We start from the raw sequence: 18,665 nt of genomic DNA on the forward strand, positions 1-18,665 counted from the left end.
GGCACCTTTTACATTGCACTATCTCTTTCTTTACTAGAGGAGGTTCAATTTTTACTACTTTTTACTTTCATTAATCGATTGATGTTATAAATTTCTTTATTGTTTGGCTTTTGTTTTGTGTCAATAAAAAGTAAGGATAGCGAGTTTTTCAAGATTCTATGCCTTATGTTACTAATGTTGATTACTTCAAAATATACACAATTTTTGTTTAAATTTAATATTTTGTCCAATATCCGTTATTTTTTATCACTTCGGTACATCTTGGCATAGAATCTATTAATTTTTTACATTGATCTACCGTAATATTACTCCAAGCTGTTTCAATTGTAAAGTTCATTTAAATTTTTCGGTTTATAACCTTGTACTATCTTTTTTATGATGCTCCACAAATTCTCGATTGGATTAATGTCTGGTGATTGCGACAGTCGCGGCGGCATGGTAATATTTTCTTCTTCAAAAAACTGTTTTACGACCCGAGTCGTGTGCTTCGGATCATTATCATTTTGAAAAATAAAATCATCACTCACATTGTTGCGTGCTAAAGGCAACATTGTGTTCTTGAGTATGTCCATATGTTTTTTCGGCCATTCGCGGAGAGACGTGATCGCGAGAAGGCACGTCAACGGGAGTCGTAAATTCCCGTTACGATTAAATAATCGACGCCACGAAATGATCGATCATCTGATTTCTGTTACGACAATAGGGGTGGTTCAACTGAATTTACACTGAATTAACAGGTATAAATTAATGTTTATTCCAAAAACTTTATATAGAAAATAGTTACACTGATGCGTATGTCTAAGTTAAATAAGTGATTGATTTAAGAAATGAAACTCGGTAATGACATGTTGACTATTCTAACGGTGAAGAATAAGTAAGTCAAAGTGGCGATGTTGTGTCGGAGGAAAGCTAGTGATGGGTGTGTCTAAAGACGCGAGAAAGCTGATTTGTTCATGATGATTTTGGTTAGAAAAAGTGAGGGCAGTAGACTTGTTTCTGATTGGATACAAGAAGGTTGATGGACTAGGAAGGGTCTTAGCCGCCCTCGATAGATAGTTGCTAGTGTAAAGTATCGTACGTGAGCAAAACGAACTTTCAGTATCTGCTTGCCATAAACAATAGCCTTTAGATACCGATTTAGTTTAGAGATATTTGTTCGGTCTGACGGACCTTCTAGAATGTCCTAAGATTTATGGTCGGTTCTTAAGACTATTGAGGGATGAGGTAAGGACGTGCGGACATCTGGTTGCCATCCCGCCCGCGGTGTGTGGCTTGGTCTAGGTAGAGTGCCGCTCGACGTAACACCATGTATTGAAAACGTACCATAGTTCCATTGATACGACATATCGGACCAGGGCCGCCTCGAGAAAAACACGCCCACATCATAACGTTCCCATCACCATATTTAAGAGTTTTTAAAACGCACTGTGTTTTCAAACTTTCGCCAATTCGACGTCTAACATACCGTATCCCGTCAAATGAGACGCGATTGAATTTCGATTCGTCTGAAAACAATACCTTTTGCCAATCTCCGCTTGTCCAATACTTATGAGCTTTAGCAAAGTCGTCTTTTTTGATTCCTAGAACTCAGCAGTGGCTTTTTTTGGGGTTTTCGTCCTCTTAAGTTAAAGTCTTCTAATCTTCTCCTAACAGTTTTAGCACTAATTTGTGTATCGTTATTATAGTTTATCTCCGGAGGTATATTATTTGCACTACGAAAACAATCCTTTTCGCCGAATCGATTCATTTTCGGCGTTGTTTTCCGTTTTTCTCTTGATCGCAATATATGCCTGCCTTTACAAATTTATACCAAGCTTGATTAAAAGCCGTTCCTGACCTGTTCACTATATTTGCTATTTCGGTGAAGATTTTACTTTGTTTCCTTACGCAGCCCTACGACTTGTTCCCTTTCGTTTTCAAGTAAATTCTTTGAAATCGTAGTCTGTTTCTATCTAAATAAATTTTAATCAATAAAAGGTACACTAAACAATGATTTTGACATTCCAGAATCAAAATGTTCAAAAACTATACTTATACGCACGTTTTACGCAGATCGTCTTAAACTAATGCTCACCGTTTACAAGTTCTAAGCGGTAATTAACTGTTGTAACTCCTACATTGTTTGTATTTAACAACTGACGGTCTGAGGCTACGAAGGTCAAACATACAGCTATGTTATTCCAAAGAGACAAACCGAATAGAAGAACAATATGCGTATAAAATGTTTATAATCCGGTTTACAACTCATCGTCTTAAACTTTTGTCCGCTACTGTACATATAAGAAACGAAGTTCTAAATCTACAACTGCTAATAATATAATTGAAAAATAATCGAGCCACTGTTCGATGGTTTCTTAATTCTCATGTGTTTGACATTTATTGCATCGATGCAGTAAGGAAAATTTACTCTTGTTTGAGATCTACTCGATATCTCTTCCCAATCATAAGTTGTATTTGGTAAATGCAGGAATTCATCGCGAAGATTGCTCTACATAATTTGTGTGACTTCTTTTGCTGTACTGCTGATCATTGAGACGCTTATTCGTTAAGAGTAATAAAGATCATGTAAGGAACAGCCAGATGATGAATATCTAAAAAAATGTATTAATGACGATTTACATTTTTTAGCTAGATTTATCATAAAGAAATGGACACAAATACGAGACTCGTGATTGAAATGCATAAAAAAACAAAAAGTCCAAAAAACATCTGGGTCTTCTGTAAAGCCTTTAAGACTTTATATATGTAATGATCATCTTTCCTTCTTAAGGAAAGTTTTAAGTAACAATTGCTCACGAAAGTATTGAAAATACAGTAAGTATAAAAAATAGAGGAAGAATAAAGTAAGAAAGAAATATTGATCATAGAACTGTTGAAAGTACTACGACTGCGATTACTTTTGACATATCAAAAAAAAGGAAGAACAAACTTTCAAATTAGAAATAAACTAAATTCCAAAATGATGAAATTAATAAATTAACAAACGAATCTTTATAAAATTGCAGAAGAGATGTCACATGTTACTTTTCAAAGTCTTTCGCTATCCTTACAAATATTTAATGATGATGAAATGTTAGAATTTCAGTCCGGGATTATAAAATTAATTCAAAAAATTAAAAAAAATGTACTTTTGAATATGCATACTTCTCTATCTCACTCTTCTGCACAATTAAGAAATGTATTTTACGAATGAGAAAATTATAGAGATCAGAACCTGTACATCCCACATAAGAAATCACCGCCATTTAATTATAAATTCGACTGAATCCGTCAGAAGTCAAGAATCCAAATTTCAGTTATGGATTTTAGGCTAGCCTACTTTCGTTCGTGTAACAATGTTTGTCGACGCACGCAGATATTTCGGTCAACTTTTAATTGCCAATAACTAAAAACCAGAACTGAAAACACAATTTTTGTATTCTTGATTTTCCCTTTATTTTAGCTTCAAGAATCATCCCTTAAATTTTTGTATAGTTGTAGCCGAACACTCTGTATAATAATTTGATTCTCAACGAAATCTAGTTTATTTTCAATTTCAAAGTTTAGGTTAGGTTCATTTTAGATATTAATGCTTAAAATTATTCATATTTAGTACTTTACTTTAAAAATTAACGATTTTACATAGTAATAATAATTTAAAAGTTAGTTATAATGTTTTTTTTAAATTAGTATTAATTATAACATTTAATAAAAATGACTGGTTTATCTTAAGCATATCATCAATTTCTCTTCGAGACTATTACTCAATCTCATAAATATATTGTCTTCTATTAAATCTCTTTGCACTCTTTTCAATAGATCATTAAAGTAGATATTGACATATTATTGAGATATGTATAATTTTATGTGCTAGACTAGATTAGCTGCGTAGTTGTGATACATGTATGTGAATATCAGTGTGTGGAAGTATGTGTGTGCGCGGCGTCTCGAAAACAAAGGTTCAGTCGGTTAACAGTCGAGTATGGAAGAAAGTGCTGAGACGCGTACAAGTGTGTATCGATGAATACCTTTGAAATTGTTTATCAAATAAATATATAACTATTCTAATATGAATTCTAAGTGTAAATTTAGTGTTCCTATACCGTTATTTCGACTATTAAGATCCAAAATTCTCAACACATACGAAAATAATTAAAAAGTTTTATTTCATTTCTCTTTAATTGATACATGGGAATCTGATAGGAATCCAATTGATATCTATCTCTTACAATAGTACTGTACCAAATATCCTCTGTTGAACCTTTTTCTACGACGGTAACACCGAAACCTGATGAAAAATGTATTTATATCCATTTTGTCTGACTGTAAATAGTAGAATAGACGAACAGACAAAAGAAGTAAGCATTTGCGTGAGAGATGGATTTTCAGTAAAGATACGGAATTATATGAACGCTGTTTTCGGCTCGGTAAAAATACCGAGTCGGTAAAAAAAACCATATCGTCTGAACGAGCTGCAAAAGTTATAAAGATAGAGTGCGTGATCGAGCTTTAAAAACGATATAGTAATGGGAAAAGAATACAGCATAAAGATCCCTTGTGTCCCTGTCTAATAACGCATGCGTATTCATATCCTAAATAAGGAAGCGTAACACCGATCAACGAGCGGCATCAGTCTTCAGTGTGCATGCCTGATTAGACTTGTCAAAAGGGAGTTCTATGCAGCGTTCTCTTTCTTTTCCTATATCGCATTCACTTACAGGGTGTTATGGCTCGCGTAGTTTATCTTTATATTTCTATGATTCAATCAAATCGGTATCTATTAATGCCAGTAACTGTCAGCAGCACGATAGACTTTCTTTCGAGAGTTTAGCAAATGAAGATGTTTCGTAGCGATATATTGGTATCTGTGTACATATGTATATATACATATATAATTAAGCTGAACATAATTCCTATGTCCGCCGTAGCAAATCGCAGAGGACGAAGCACGAAACACTTTGACTTTTTTCCAGGTCACTATTTCAGAACCTACTAACAAACTCCGCTGCTGAGTAGTATGCATAAATAGCTTCTCTCCTTCTCACTCGCAAAAAAGTGCGTTCGCAAGGGTTAAGTTTTGGACGTTTAACTTTGAAGTGTGCTTTTACGGGCTAGGTTTAGGACCTTTTCGTGGTGACAAATCATTTTCGAACACCCTGTATGACGCTTTAATATTTTATTTCTTCAATAAAAACAAACAACAACATCTTAATATCCATATTCTTCTACAAGAATATAACAAGAATAAAATATTTAAGAATAAATATGTTACCAAATACTTTTGTTAAACCTGTAATATACCAACTTATGCAACATGTATGAGATATGTAATATGTAGTAAATGTTACATGAATTATGGTTGTTCTGTTAAGTAAAAATTAATCATATGTGATTCGTACTCGGCTAGATATTTCATCGTTGTTTTAGTGTGCACTGTTGTCATTTCATCGATTACATGCTTACAGTGTTCTAAATTTATATTGAAACTGATGCTAATATCAGACAGCGAATAGAGAAAGGAGCATTTCGAACTCTCCATAATATGACGCAATATTAATGCCGGGAAACGTAGATTTCTCGAATGTCGATCTAAGGTAGGGGAATTGTGTAACGTGTTATAAAAATGTAAAATGAACCTTGAATATGAAACTTAAAATCGAATCAATTTCCACCTTTTTACATTGTATCAGTTTCAGCTGATATATGTTACTTAGGACATAAATATTAAGAATTTATAACAGTAAATAATATGAAAATAACGTTAGTATATGTACCTGAACTGTAGTATGTAACTAAAAAGAGGAATTGTTTAATTTGACTTAGCAATAGAAATAAAGAGAAAGCAAGAAACACATGATATAATATATGATATAATACTGATCATAATTTCCAACTTGCTGTAACGCCAATAACATTTACTTCTGTTATTCTGTAGCTTGGCAGAAAAAGATTGTTCAAAACATGATGAATGTTAAAACAAACAGATAATGAACGAATTTAAAAACACATTCATATATTGAAATATTGTGATTTACAAACGATCACGCGGCTGGTTATTTCATGTGCTACGAAAGTTCGTATAATGAAGGTGGCCATGGGGTTCGAGCATCGGAGATATTGCGTTTTCTGGTCAGAGATCGGAAACAAACAGAATCTGTGACCAGTTGAAAATTTTTTACCAACAGAGAAGCAAAAAATGGATTCTGTTATCGGAAACAGCAATAATCCCGTGGTTGACGTGCATTCATTCACGCGTGCATACATATGAGACAGAAAACGCGTGTGCAAACGCGGGAATGGCTGCGGTGTGCGGTGGTGGATTACGAATGGAGCAGTCTAGATCTGTCATTCAGTTTAATCGTTTCCTATGCACTTCGCCGTACCCATTGTCGACCAGAGCTCTATAATAATTTAATGCCAGATATAATAAGTTACTCGCTGTCTGGCCGGCTGCCAGGCTTACCCTATTCATTCCTCTATGAAAGCTGAAAAGCGGCCGTCGCTGCCGCCGAACAGATGGAGCGTTAACTTATGGAGCGGTGCACGCCGCGCCGCTCACGGTCATGCTGTTCCACTGAATTTAAGCCGACTCCCCACCCGATCTTAATTGGTCAGCCTCGCTAATTGAGACGATCATTATATGCCATTAATGCGCAATCAACTAACTATTAGCATTTTTCTGGCCGGCATGGAAGAGAAACAATAACGTCGATTATCACTAGGATCCAAACGGTTTTCGGTTCATAGGTTTTTAAGGGAGTTGCGGTATTCTACTGTCCAAGCTGGACCGTAAGGTATCTTGAGTTTGATGTAGATTCTAATCAGTAGAATTAGTATGTCAGTAGCTAGGCGGGAATTAACTTGTGCTTGTAATATTTATAGAGAGATAGATGAGGTATCGAAACACGAAATTAGGGTACTAAAAATGAATGCGTGATGCACTTATGGTACTTATGGTACAAGTATAAATGTATGATTGTCTGGCTGGCAAATTTAAGATCTGTTATTCTCTTTTCTTTGTCTAATAACAGATGATTTAAACAGAAGAACAGGAAATAAATATAATCAAATTTCTTCCCTTTCCTAATTATTTATACTAGCCAGCATTCTGCAATGCTGTTATTAAGGACCCTATAATCTCAAGCAAGTTCCTAATCGCTGATATCAGCAGAGTATGGAATACGAAACTTCTAAGTAGCACATTAATACTTCTAAATACTAATTGTGGTTAATTCACCCTGCATTCATTTATAAAATTCTGTAATAATTTTCAATTAGAAAACTGATTAATTTTTCGAAATGTATGTTATTTTGACAACATTCGGAAAATGCTTGGTTCAACCATAGAACAGCTTGAGTAGCTTTTAATACATGACAGTATCCGGAATGCATCTTCATTAGACGGCAAACGGTCGGAATTAATATCAAGAATCTGGAGATTTGTCGGCAGGAGCGTAAGACATTTTAATTACAGCAATTTAAATTCAATAATTTTGGTATTTTGCTCGAGCCGGAGGGACTGCACAGCTGTTCTACGAATTAGCATACTAAACTTCATCACCAACAACTCGACAAAGACGTGCCAAGACGGCACAACTAATTTCGAAGATAGAATAAAGCTGAAAGCGTGCGTGCTCACTGTTCGTTCTTAGCCACCTTCGGAAATTACAACTTAAGGTAAACTATCCTTCTTATTACTATTTATTCTTGCTTGGATTCCGCGTTCTAATAAAAAATCTTTCACTATGTAACTGGATAACGCTGCTAAAACAAATTGGAAGCTGTAACATTAGCTGGGCAATTGAAAACTATTATAAAGCATTGTGACACGGTCAAATATGCCATGTTTCGCACCGAGACACGTCGGTTCGCGAAAATTTTTTCATCGGGTTTATTTAAATACTCTACAATTGCACGAAATGAAACGAGTTCAAATTACAGGAGAAATATAATTCCATGAAATTTGGCTAAAGAAATTTCGATGTAATCATTTATGAGCCTCTAAATTTTGTTTTGTACGCATCAGACTATAATCAACATATAAATATATAGCGCCGAATAAATTATACCGAAGAATTACAATTCTCGACATTTCGTTACAATATTAAAATTTGTTAACCCCAGGGATAGCGAACAAACGAAAACGAAGTATGTAAAGAGAGCGAAAGGCAGTGAAACAAACAATGTGATGACGAATAAGGCCGAGACAGAGAAGGAGAGAGAAATAACTTGGGAAATTCGTATTCAATTTCAGTGCAATTGTTTTATTTTACTCAGCGTACCTGCATATATTACATCAGAAAACGTGTCCGACTTTTCAAGCAATCTCTGTATTATCAGTACGGTTTTACAGATCACGTGGAAATGAAAAAGTAATTCCGGAAGGGACGTCGTTGCTACATATGTGCGCGCTTTATCCGCAACCACGAAGATGCCACGGATTTTCTTCTTCCTCTTTCCCTTTCCAAGGATTAGTGGAACGCTCGAGGTGTAATAAACGACACTACTTAGTGAGTTACTTTTTCATGAGCACCTGTATATTCCTTTAGAAGCGATAGTAAAAGGTTTGACGGCTGAGCCATCCAGAACCTATCCCCAACTTCCACTTTATTCCTATCACTTTTCGCGCCGAGACTCTGATTTTGTTGTAAGGAATCGTAATTCTGATTTGAAAGCAAGGGTTATAGTTCTTAGACAAATTTTGGTTATGTCATAATGGATTCAAAGTTTAGAGTTTCAAGACGATAATTTTAAGTAAGTTCACATGACTAAATGAAAATATATATTAACTTAATGGAAAATATATTTCCATCTATGAATCACCGGCATCAATGTCATTCGCGGATTCCCCTTTCATGTACATATACATGTGCATTTTCATATATGCTTTCCTTTATACACTCTTACATTATTTCCCATTTCTTTTCTATTTATATATCAAATTGTAGGATCTGCGAATTTTAGCTTTCTATTAAAAAATAAAAATGAAGCCGAAACTATAAATCGTTAGGTATAATAAACAACATACAGAATACTAATTTACTGAAAATAGTACAACTGATTATAATTGGAAAAATTATTTACATACATTGGTTATAGACAATGTATTAGGACATGTAATAATACATTGGTTATAAACAATGTATTAGGACATGTAATAATAAATTGGTTATAGACAATGTATTAGGACATGTGATAATCCTTTCTTGTAATAATTATTTCTTTATTTAATTTATATTCGAGGAAGACACGTCTGTATTTCAGATTAAACTCTTAAAAACTGAACAAAATGAAAAAAGTAACAAAACAAAATGAAAAGAATATCGACGTCCAATCATACTAAACAAATGGTTGCTATGTCATCCTTGCATTTATCTTACAGACTATGTTCAAAGATCTTTGTACATATTCTTATAATTTATGCTAATTAAATATCATGAGTTAATCGCTTGAGCGACAAATACAATACCTAAATACGTGACTCTATACGCATTAAAACTTCGCAAGGTGTGAAAAAGTAAAAGAAAATCTTGCAACATGTAGCCCAGGGAAACAACGTTTACAAGGAAATAGCGCACAATGCTTACCTTTCAGTAAATGCAACTATAACTATTTATATTGTACTTATATTTTCTTTGTTAGAAACATATTTGACTTTCACACCCCTGTTGAGATAATTATCCAAGCACATACAACGAGCATAATTCCTGTTATAGTTTCCATAAAAATAACATTCAAACATTGTTTCAAATCTTTCTCCTATTTTTCTGTTCGATGTAACAGGACATTTCCAGGATATTTCATTTCATAGGATAGTTCATTTCCACCTGGAAAGAGGGGAAATACCATGGCTTTAAAAAAAGACCATTTTCACTTCTATCGCCACTTTTGGCTCCTTCTGCTTCATCATATCGAAATTAATTGTGTATGAAATGAAGTAAATAGGCGACATGTTACTTTACACTTCTATGACTAAAGAAGAAGGTAATGAAAAATACAGCATGATTACAGTAATTAAATGAAAATTTTATTCATTTAGCACGGTTATTCAATGAATGGAGATAACAATCTTGCATCGTTACGAATACTGAAAAATTGTATTAATACGATGACAAATATATAATAAATTATTTATTATTTAAGTTATTTATGGTTAGTTGAATATAAAGTAGTTTACACATTGTCTCTTTCATCGTTATTTAATGTACTCCGGAGTGGAAGTCGAAAGAGCGTCGGAGAGGGATTAAAAGTCAATAAAGGGTAAATCGTATTTATTTGACCAGCGGAGAATCCCCAAATGCTATCGCGATATCACGCGTATCAATAACAGGTAACGATTTCATGAGCAACTTTATCCTCACCGTACAGTTTTATCGGGAGTGCAATTAATCTTGTCAATGTATAACGATCAACAGAGCAGAACATTACCGGAGCTTATCCTTTGTGCATCAGCATCTTTCGTTTTTGAAGGCTTATCAAATTCTCGCGAGGTTTACACGCATTACGAATTATGATTTTAATTGATTCTTAATTGAGCACTAAAAGAAACATTTAAAGAGAAGGACAATTTGGTACGATACATAAATAATATCATTGTACCTTTCTCAAAGAAATTTAGTTTGAAATGTAAGATACTTTGATTTTTAAATATCCCATTAATTCTTATATCTATAAATCTACATAACATAACTGGTGATCACTAGTATTGAAAGATGTGGTCTCGTACATTAGTCTGAAAGCAACAAGTCCATCTAACTTTCTTCGAGTCTGTTTTATGTCCCGACGAAAGCAGTAAATACGTTATACGCTTATTTGGGATTCAAGTAAGTCGACACTTTGTATAAATGGAATACTTCCCGAAAAAAATTTAATCGGTGGAATTTCATCGTCGAGAAATATTAGTACGTATATTCAATGTAGAAATACAGAGACATAGGCAATTAGAATAGATATTGTCGAAATATTGGTCAAATATTTTAGAAATTATATAAATATATGTTATGTTATATAATTTTTTAACAATAATCATAATTTATATATATATAATAAAATATATAGATTTCTTTGAAATCTCGTTTCATTTTTTTTTTTTTTCAAAGATTAATTGCTAGTCTTATCCTTCAAACAAAAAAGGTAAGTTAAAAATTTTTGTAAATAGCAAACTTCGCCTTCTTACGTACTTATTCCTTTTTTAAACGATTATCTATAATCAAAATCAAAATATTACTCAGTTTCTACTAATAAAATCGTCACATTCCACATGAAACATGCGTCCTTGCCAATGAATTTTATTTCAAATTGATATTTCAATCTGTTTCTAAGATGCTAGACTTTAGAGTAACATATTTAACTAATAATAGGTATGAATGATAACTAAGAAATCATGATCTAGTTTTTCCGCTCGAGATGCGTACGCGTACTAGCAATATGTGGTAAATAAATGTTAACGCTACGTCTGTGACTGACTATTACTTGTTAGTACGTGGCTCGAACAAGCAATGATTATTAAAAATTACACTTTCCTTTAGGCTATATTATTCATTTCGACTGCGAAAAATCATATTAACGTGAAACAATAACTGCTTTAAAGGGAAAACTTTCCTATGTCTAAAGGTATTGGTTTTGTAAAAATATGAAACGAATAATTTCGAGATAATAGTAATGTAAATGTTTAAAAATTTTGACTGGCGTTACTGATATATTTGGTGATGTAAGTTATATTATTTAAAATATATATTATATGTTTCACTTCAATGATTATAGGATATAAATACGAGTGCAAGAACAATATATTAGAATCATTTACTTTTTGTAGAATTGTGAATTACGAAGGAATTTGTCAAAATACAATCCAAAATATAAATACGATTTAAAATATTTTTTGCTAGAATGCCAACATAATGCCAACATAAAATATATTTGTTTAATAAGTTACTACAGAATTAAATTCTCCTTCAATTGGGAACAACATCCATAAGAAAAGCAAAATTCTGGACTTAATTAGATACATACATGCATTATTAGATACACAGCATTAATTATATAGATATCATTATTTTATAGCGGAAAACGGCAAATAAATACATTTTTCTAACAAATGATTTCATCATTTCTGGTAGAATAACAATAATTTGATATAAATATACATGATATATAGCTGATATAGCTACTTAACAAACCTATTAAGGATCTAAAAGTTCCAAGACAAAGGAACACAACATATATTCTATCTTCTACCATTATACTTAATTATAATGCGATAAAGCAACACCAGTGAAAAATTAGCATAACCCGTCCGCCGCTAACACGATCAGCCAACCAACAGGCATCGAAGGGAAAACGTCGCGGCGGGTGTATTGAGCCAGCAAGAAGGGTAAGATCGTTTCTCGGAACCGAGTGTATGCTTATACGTATACGTATGTGTCACCTTAGGTGTCGTCGTCGCATTAGCGTATCGTCGCGACGCCTTGCATACTGTTGCAATCGCGCACAACCTTCGGTATATAATTGGGATGAATATTGAGAAGTTGGCAGTGAAGTTGTAAGTAAACTTGAATGCCTCGGGGCGAGCCCGCTCCGCTTGAGAGCAGAGACGTGTTGCGGACAGATCTCCTCTGCTCTCCTCGCGTAACCCACTCCTGATTCACCTAGCGTCTGCTGCCTTCTGCAAAACTATACGAATATTCCAGATTATCTAGCCCAGAAATGAAATAGTATTCGCAGGCACCAGTATTCCTGCCTCTATTCTTTATGGAGATTGTGATTATATCAAATAGAGATCAAACCTGCTTTATCTGCTAAATTGTCCTCGTTCACAGCTTGAATATCGTGAGATTTTTGATAATTAAATTAGTAAGAAGGAGAGAATCGTTACACAATTTGAGAAATTGGTCTGGTAGGCATTTGGAGCTATTTTTTAAACAAGTATATTATAAACAAATTGTTCTCTAAATTATTCTATGAAAAAGGAATTCAGGACTAAATATAAAATTTTCTGGAAAATTGAAAAACAGTATATGTATCAGTTTAATGAGAAAAGGGAGGGTAATTTCAATACTCGGGAATTTTCTATAAGTATAATGTATTTATTAATGAAATCCTTCTTTCTCTTCTTACTATCAACATAATTACTCGAACATGATTATTTACATTTCCTCGAATATTATAGATTCCCTATTTTTATTATTTTTCTTTTTCTCCACCTTCTTATTTTTTTATTTTATCTTCCTTCTTCCCCAGTTTTTGCAAAGGTAAATGTACAAAATAAATATTTATACTTTACAAATTGAATCTAAATTGGTAATTAAGATAAGATTATTTTGATTGATTACTAAGATTTTGTTTCCTACGAAACGATATATATTATCATTCAGTCTAATAGTTCCTTTTCCTTTCTTTATTTCTTTATTTTTATTTTATTTTATATTGTTTTTTTATATTTTATCAGATTACAACAATATTCTGGATTGCCTGATTCTCTGAAATTAAAGTAAAAAAATTTATCCTCTATACGTGTTCTTCCGCTGCACGTTTTCAAAAATTACAGAATGAAATATATACAATCCTGTATGATTTATCAACGAATTTCATTATGGTAATTTACGATACTCTGGAAGAATTTATTTTAAATGGCACGCAGTCGCTACAAAAAGTTTTCGACCAAAGCATAATTTTATTATATCTTCATATTAAGATACATATAGTGTTGTCAATGTTGTATCTATGTCGTAAGAGTACAATATCTAATGTCACGAATGTATAGATGAAATTGCAAGTTGAATATGAAGTACAAACAAAAATTAAAAATGAAATACAAAATACAAATAAAAATGAGAGTTGTAACTGGAATAGAAAATAAAAATAAAATTATAAGTAAAAATTACAATTTGACCGAGTGCTAGTAGTAACCTGGATGTTTAAAAAACCGTTGAAATTAATTTTTGAAATAAAAACAAAAAATAATACACGAGAAACTATTGTAAAAGGATTCTAACTTCCGATAAATGATAAAATTTTTTCATAATAATAATAATATTTGAACAAAAATTCACGAAAGATTAATACAGAAAAAACGGGAAAAAAGAATTGATGCATGCAATGTGTGAAATAAAATTGGGTGGGGAAGTACTAGGATAATATATAATAAATTGGGATAGCATTATCAGAAAAAGTTAATGTAGCCCCTTCTTAATTGACAAGGGAATTAAATCATGTTATCGTATTGAACTTACGTCGATCATCAATATGATAAGTATATAACACTAAATTAAAATATTAAATTCCATAACCATTGCTGCTAGAATGTTATACTAAACACATATATTATTTGATTTAAAGTTTTCGATTACCAATCCTCACACACCTTCGTCTTTTTCAAAATAACAATCAGTATATTAAATATTGGAGAAAACAAATAATTTTCTTCTATCCAAATATGTTGAAACAATTATATTGCAATAATTTATGATCTAAGGAATTACCGTCCATAATAAAAGCAAAGTCAACTTAAGTGATGTGGTTTGCATTGAGAAAGTAGTTCTATTCAAGATAAACGAACCATGAATACAAATTCAACTCGAGCACGTTATCGGTCTCAATCCGTAATATATGTTTGCATGCTTCCGAATCAAAGCATTTGAGGTAAGTGTATCTATTATAGTTGTACAGTTAGTTTCGGTTAACTCTCTCTCTGTCTCTCTCTGTCTCTCTCTGTCTCTCTCTCTCTCTCTCTCTCTCTCTATATATATATATATATATATATATATATATATATATATATATATAGTTTTTAAATATTCAAAATATATTTACAAAGAAATGTTTAAGGCGGATCCCTATATATTATAAGAAATCTTATAATAATATATTTGTCAAAATTCGTTATGGATAAAATTTGTAAAAGGAAGAAATGGAAAACGAAAATAGTTTCGATTATGATACAAACAGCTTATACAACATAATTTGTACGAACGAGATACGAACAATGCGTGAAAAGTTGATAGTGATCTTGCTGCTTGAAAGCAGAGACATGTTGCGGATAGCTGCTGCTCCGCTTTTACTCAACTTACCCATGTTATTCGCCTATCGAAGTTCTCGTGCAAAACTATGCGAATATTCCCGATCATTTGACGGTCTAATGGAATTACTTCGCCGCGCATTTTGCGTACTTCACGCATGACGTATTTGGAACGATAACGAATAAAGTCAACTAATTTCCTTATTCCATTTTCCATTCTTTTATCTTACTTTCTTCCTCTTTCCCTATGCTCCTATTTTTTCCTCCTTTTTCCTTTTATTCCGCTTTCAGTTACGTTTCAGCACGAATATGTATAAATACAAGACATAAATACATATACGGGTATAATATAGCATAAACACTGTCTAACGGAGTGTAATATTGAATACTTCACCGAATAATAATTTTGTGGCGCGGCGGGTTATCGATGATGTGTTTCGCGTATGTGTATGCACAGCTTGTATATTACAGAGGGCTGGGCACAATTTATGCGATGAAATCAATTATGTGAATGCGAAGTGAACCGTTCGTGATACAGGTAATATTAGAGAACATTAGACTATTGTATGATTAAATTAAATGAACCAAGATGTCGGTAGCTTTCTAATCCTTTAACAGTTAGGACTATGTAATTTTCTTCAAGTTAGTACCTGACAATAATGAATCAATATATGTAAAGATGTTAATACAATTTATCGGACAATATGATATATGTAGCTTAATAAATGGTGGAAAATTTCCCTCTTTTTTTTTAATGCCACTTACAACATAGAGAGATATAAACTGACCTAGTTGTTAAAAATCAAGCAGTATATCATTTTTTTTGTCAATAATGTGTATATACATAATGCGCGTGTATCTATTGCTCAGTTTCTGCGTAAAATTAATAATTAAAAAGGTATTATAAAATATTAACAAATATACTTAAAACTCAGCTACCTGTAAGGGAGTTCTTGATTTAAGAAAACCATATTTCCTACAGCTGTTGTACTACTAAACACAGACAAGATATAGAGTAAACATGACATGCAATGCTTTTTCATAGCGGTAGATTTTGGTAAAAAATTTTTAATCCGTGAACACTGATGATATCTAATAAAAAAGCTTTATTCAGCTTTATGCAAAACTCGTGTCTAGAATGCAGCAAGTTTCCAAGTATAAAGTGGTATGCAAACCCAAAGCCAGGTGATGAAGAGTATACTTACTCAATATTCATATACCGGAAATTTCTATTTAATTATCAAAGCGTTTTTTTTTTTATGCTTTGATGCTTTTTTGATAACTTGTTGCTGAATCTCAAGCCTGCTATACGATAGAAGTCGCCCGTCTCCTATTCGTTTCATGTGTTATCAAGTGCTCGCAGAACAACCGCAACCAATAAACTTTAACTACAGGAATTGGACACCGCAATTCACGGAAATAATTGAAAGTTACAGAGATACATAGTACTTGTACAGATGAAAAAAGATTTTAACTAACTAAATAACTACGCGAACAGAGTGATATTTTAATTTGTAATGAAACATCGTGTGGACGTTAAAGAACTTGAAAGTAAACATATGATTTTACGATAGGTATACAGAATTCCAGTTACGGAATAATTTTCTAAGTGAAAAACTGAAATAAGAAAGAATTCGTTTTTAAATATATACTTAAAGTCATGAATTTTTACTATTAATAAAATATCTCGTCCATATAACTGGAAACAAGATGTCTGTAATCATTTCCTCCGAAGGTAAATATTTATTTTTTTATTCTAAATTTATAAATTTGATCAGTATTCTTGATAATAATGTCAATATTCCCCGAGAGATTCAAACTAAAATACATCTACCAGAAAAATCAACCGTTCCATTCAAGTTTCTGACATAAAAATATATAATAAACAAATATATAACAAATTTTACGCAAAATGAAAATATTCACGATTTCATGAGCTGAATAAATGTTGTTTAGTGTAAATTTGTTTCTTTCGGTGGACAGTTAATTTCATAATTCAACTGCTTGCGATGTGTGATTCTGATATCGGTTACAATAACAAGTACTTATGGTTCCAGAGAGTTATCTCTGCCTCGCGAGTGAGTAATTACTAACTAGACAGCCCAATTCCGCGCAATTTTCCGGCTCGTGAAAGTTTATGAAAATTTCAAAGAAGATACGTATGCGTCACCCATCTGCCTTCACGATAGAACTTATCTTTTTTCTCTATTGGCTCTGTTATGCTGAAGACGCCTAACGCCAATTTTTTTCTAATTCACATTTATTTACATTACTGGACGTGATGCGTGTCTGTAATTATTTTAAACGTATTTAAGAACATTCTGATTTGGAGGATCGAAAAAACCATTTTTGTTGCGAATTATTGACTAGATAGCAACCGGTCAGGTCAAACCGATCGGTCGATATCGCGTACCTCGAATGACTTAACGTTCAAGGTGGAGAAGATGAAATAACTCGAGTGTTAGATTTATTCGTACTAGCTGTAGCACTTAAACGAACTAAGTGAGGAATACTATCGTGATAAGTCTGTAGTGTTCGATGGTTGAAGATAAATTGACTCCCACGTTCCTGATTCTCTCCTCCAGCCGTTGGATTTCTTCCCTCCACCGTGTCCTTACGGCTGGTCCTTTCCTGGGTTTTTCCCTGGCCTCGGGTCATTACGTTTACCGTCCTGGGGGAACATGTAATTCGGAATTTCCTAACGAGGGAAATGGGCCTGTCCGTGCCATAAACAGACGGCCAACTAAATTCCGAACAATTTGTATTTGAATGTTTCTGACCTTTTCAATTGTTTAGAATGTTAAAAATATACTTCCGAACGTAAACAGTTTCCGCCGCTTAGAAACAGGACATACAATATCAATCACACACAACAGGATAACACAGAAACTGTAACAACATCGAATGTACAGCATGTAACGAACACTAACCAAAATAACACCAACACCATTGGTAGGCGAAGCTACGCGCAAGTAACCAACCAATCAGCACCCATAGACAAAAATCAGAGCAATAGCAACAATGACGCTACAGAAATCAAGGAACTGCTCAAGCAATCCATCAAAAACACCGAAATGCTAACAAAAATGATTAGCGAGCAAAACGCAGTTCTCAGAAAACAAACAATACTGTACAACCCTCTTTATGGACATCGAGAAAGCATTTGACAAAATAAACCACGAAAGCCTGCTACAAACAATCAGAAAACAATTCCCGGAGCAAATATACCAATTAATAAAATCCTACTTAAGCAGCGGAACCTTCGTAATAAAAATCAAGGACACATACTCTGAAGTTAAAGACATCAAGGAAGGGGTTCCGCAAGGAAGCGTCCTAGGACCAATGCTATACACATTATACACGGCCAACATACCAACAACTACCAATAGCAAAATACTGACATTCGCGGACGATACAGCTATACTAGTCAGACACACTAACCCAAAAACAGCAGTCACATTACTACAAGAACACACCACAAAAATAGAAAAGTGGCTGCAAGCTAAACAAATAAAAGCAAACCCCAACAAATGCAACCATATTACATTCACATTGCGAAAACAGACGCCACTAAACATCCTACTGAACGGCACGCACATAACACAAACAAGACAAGTCAAATACCTAGGACTCCACATAGATACACAACTCACATGGAAACAGCATATCA

General features: G+C 33.2%; 1 pseudogene; it reads right to left on the minus strand.

Moving 5' to 3' along the window:
- Nucleotides 1-351: 351 nt before the first annotated feature.
- Nucleotides 352-15,137, minus strand: LOC122575004 (annotated as a pseudogene).
- Nucleotides 15,138-18,665: the final 3,528 nt, after the last annotated feature.

This window comes from Bombus pyrosoma, linkage group LG14 (assembly GCF_014825855.1).
Source record: "Bombus pyrosoma isolate SC7728 linkage group LG14, ASM1482585v1, whole genome shotgun sequence".
Classification (NCBI taxonomy): Eukaryota; Metazoa; Arthropoda; class Insecta; order Hymenoptera; family Apidae; genus Bombus; species Bombus pyrosoma.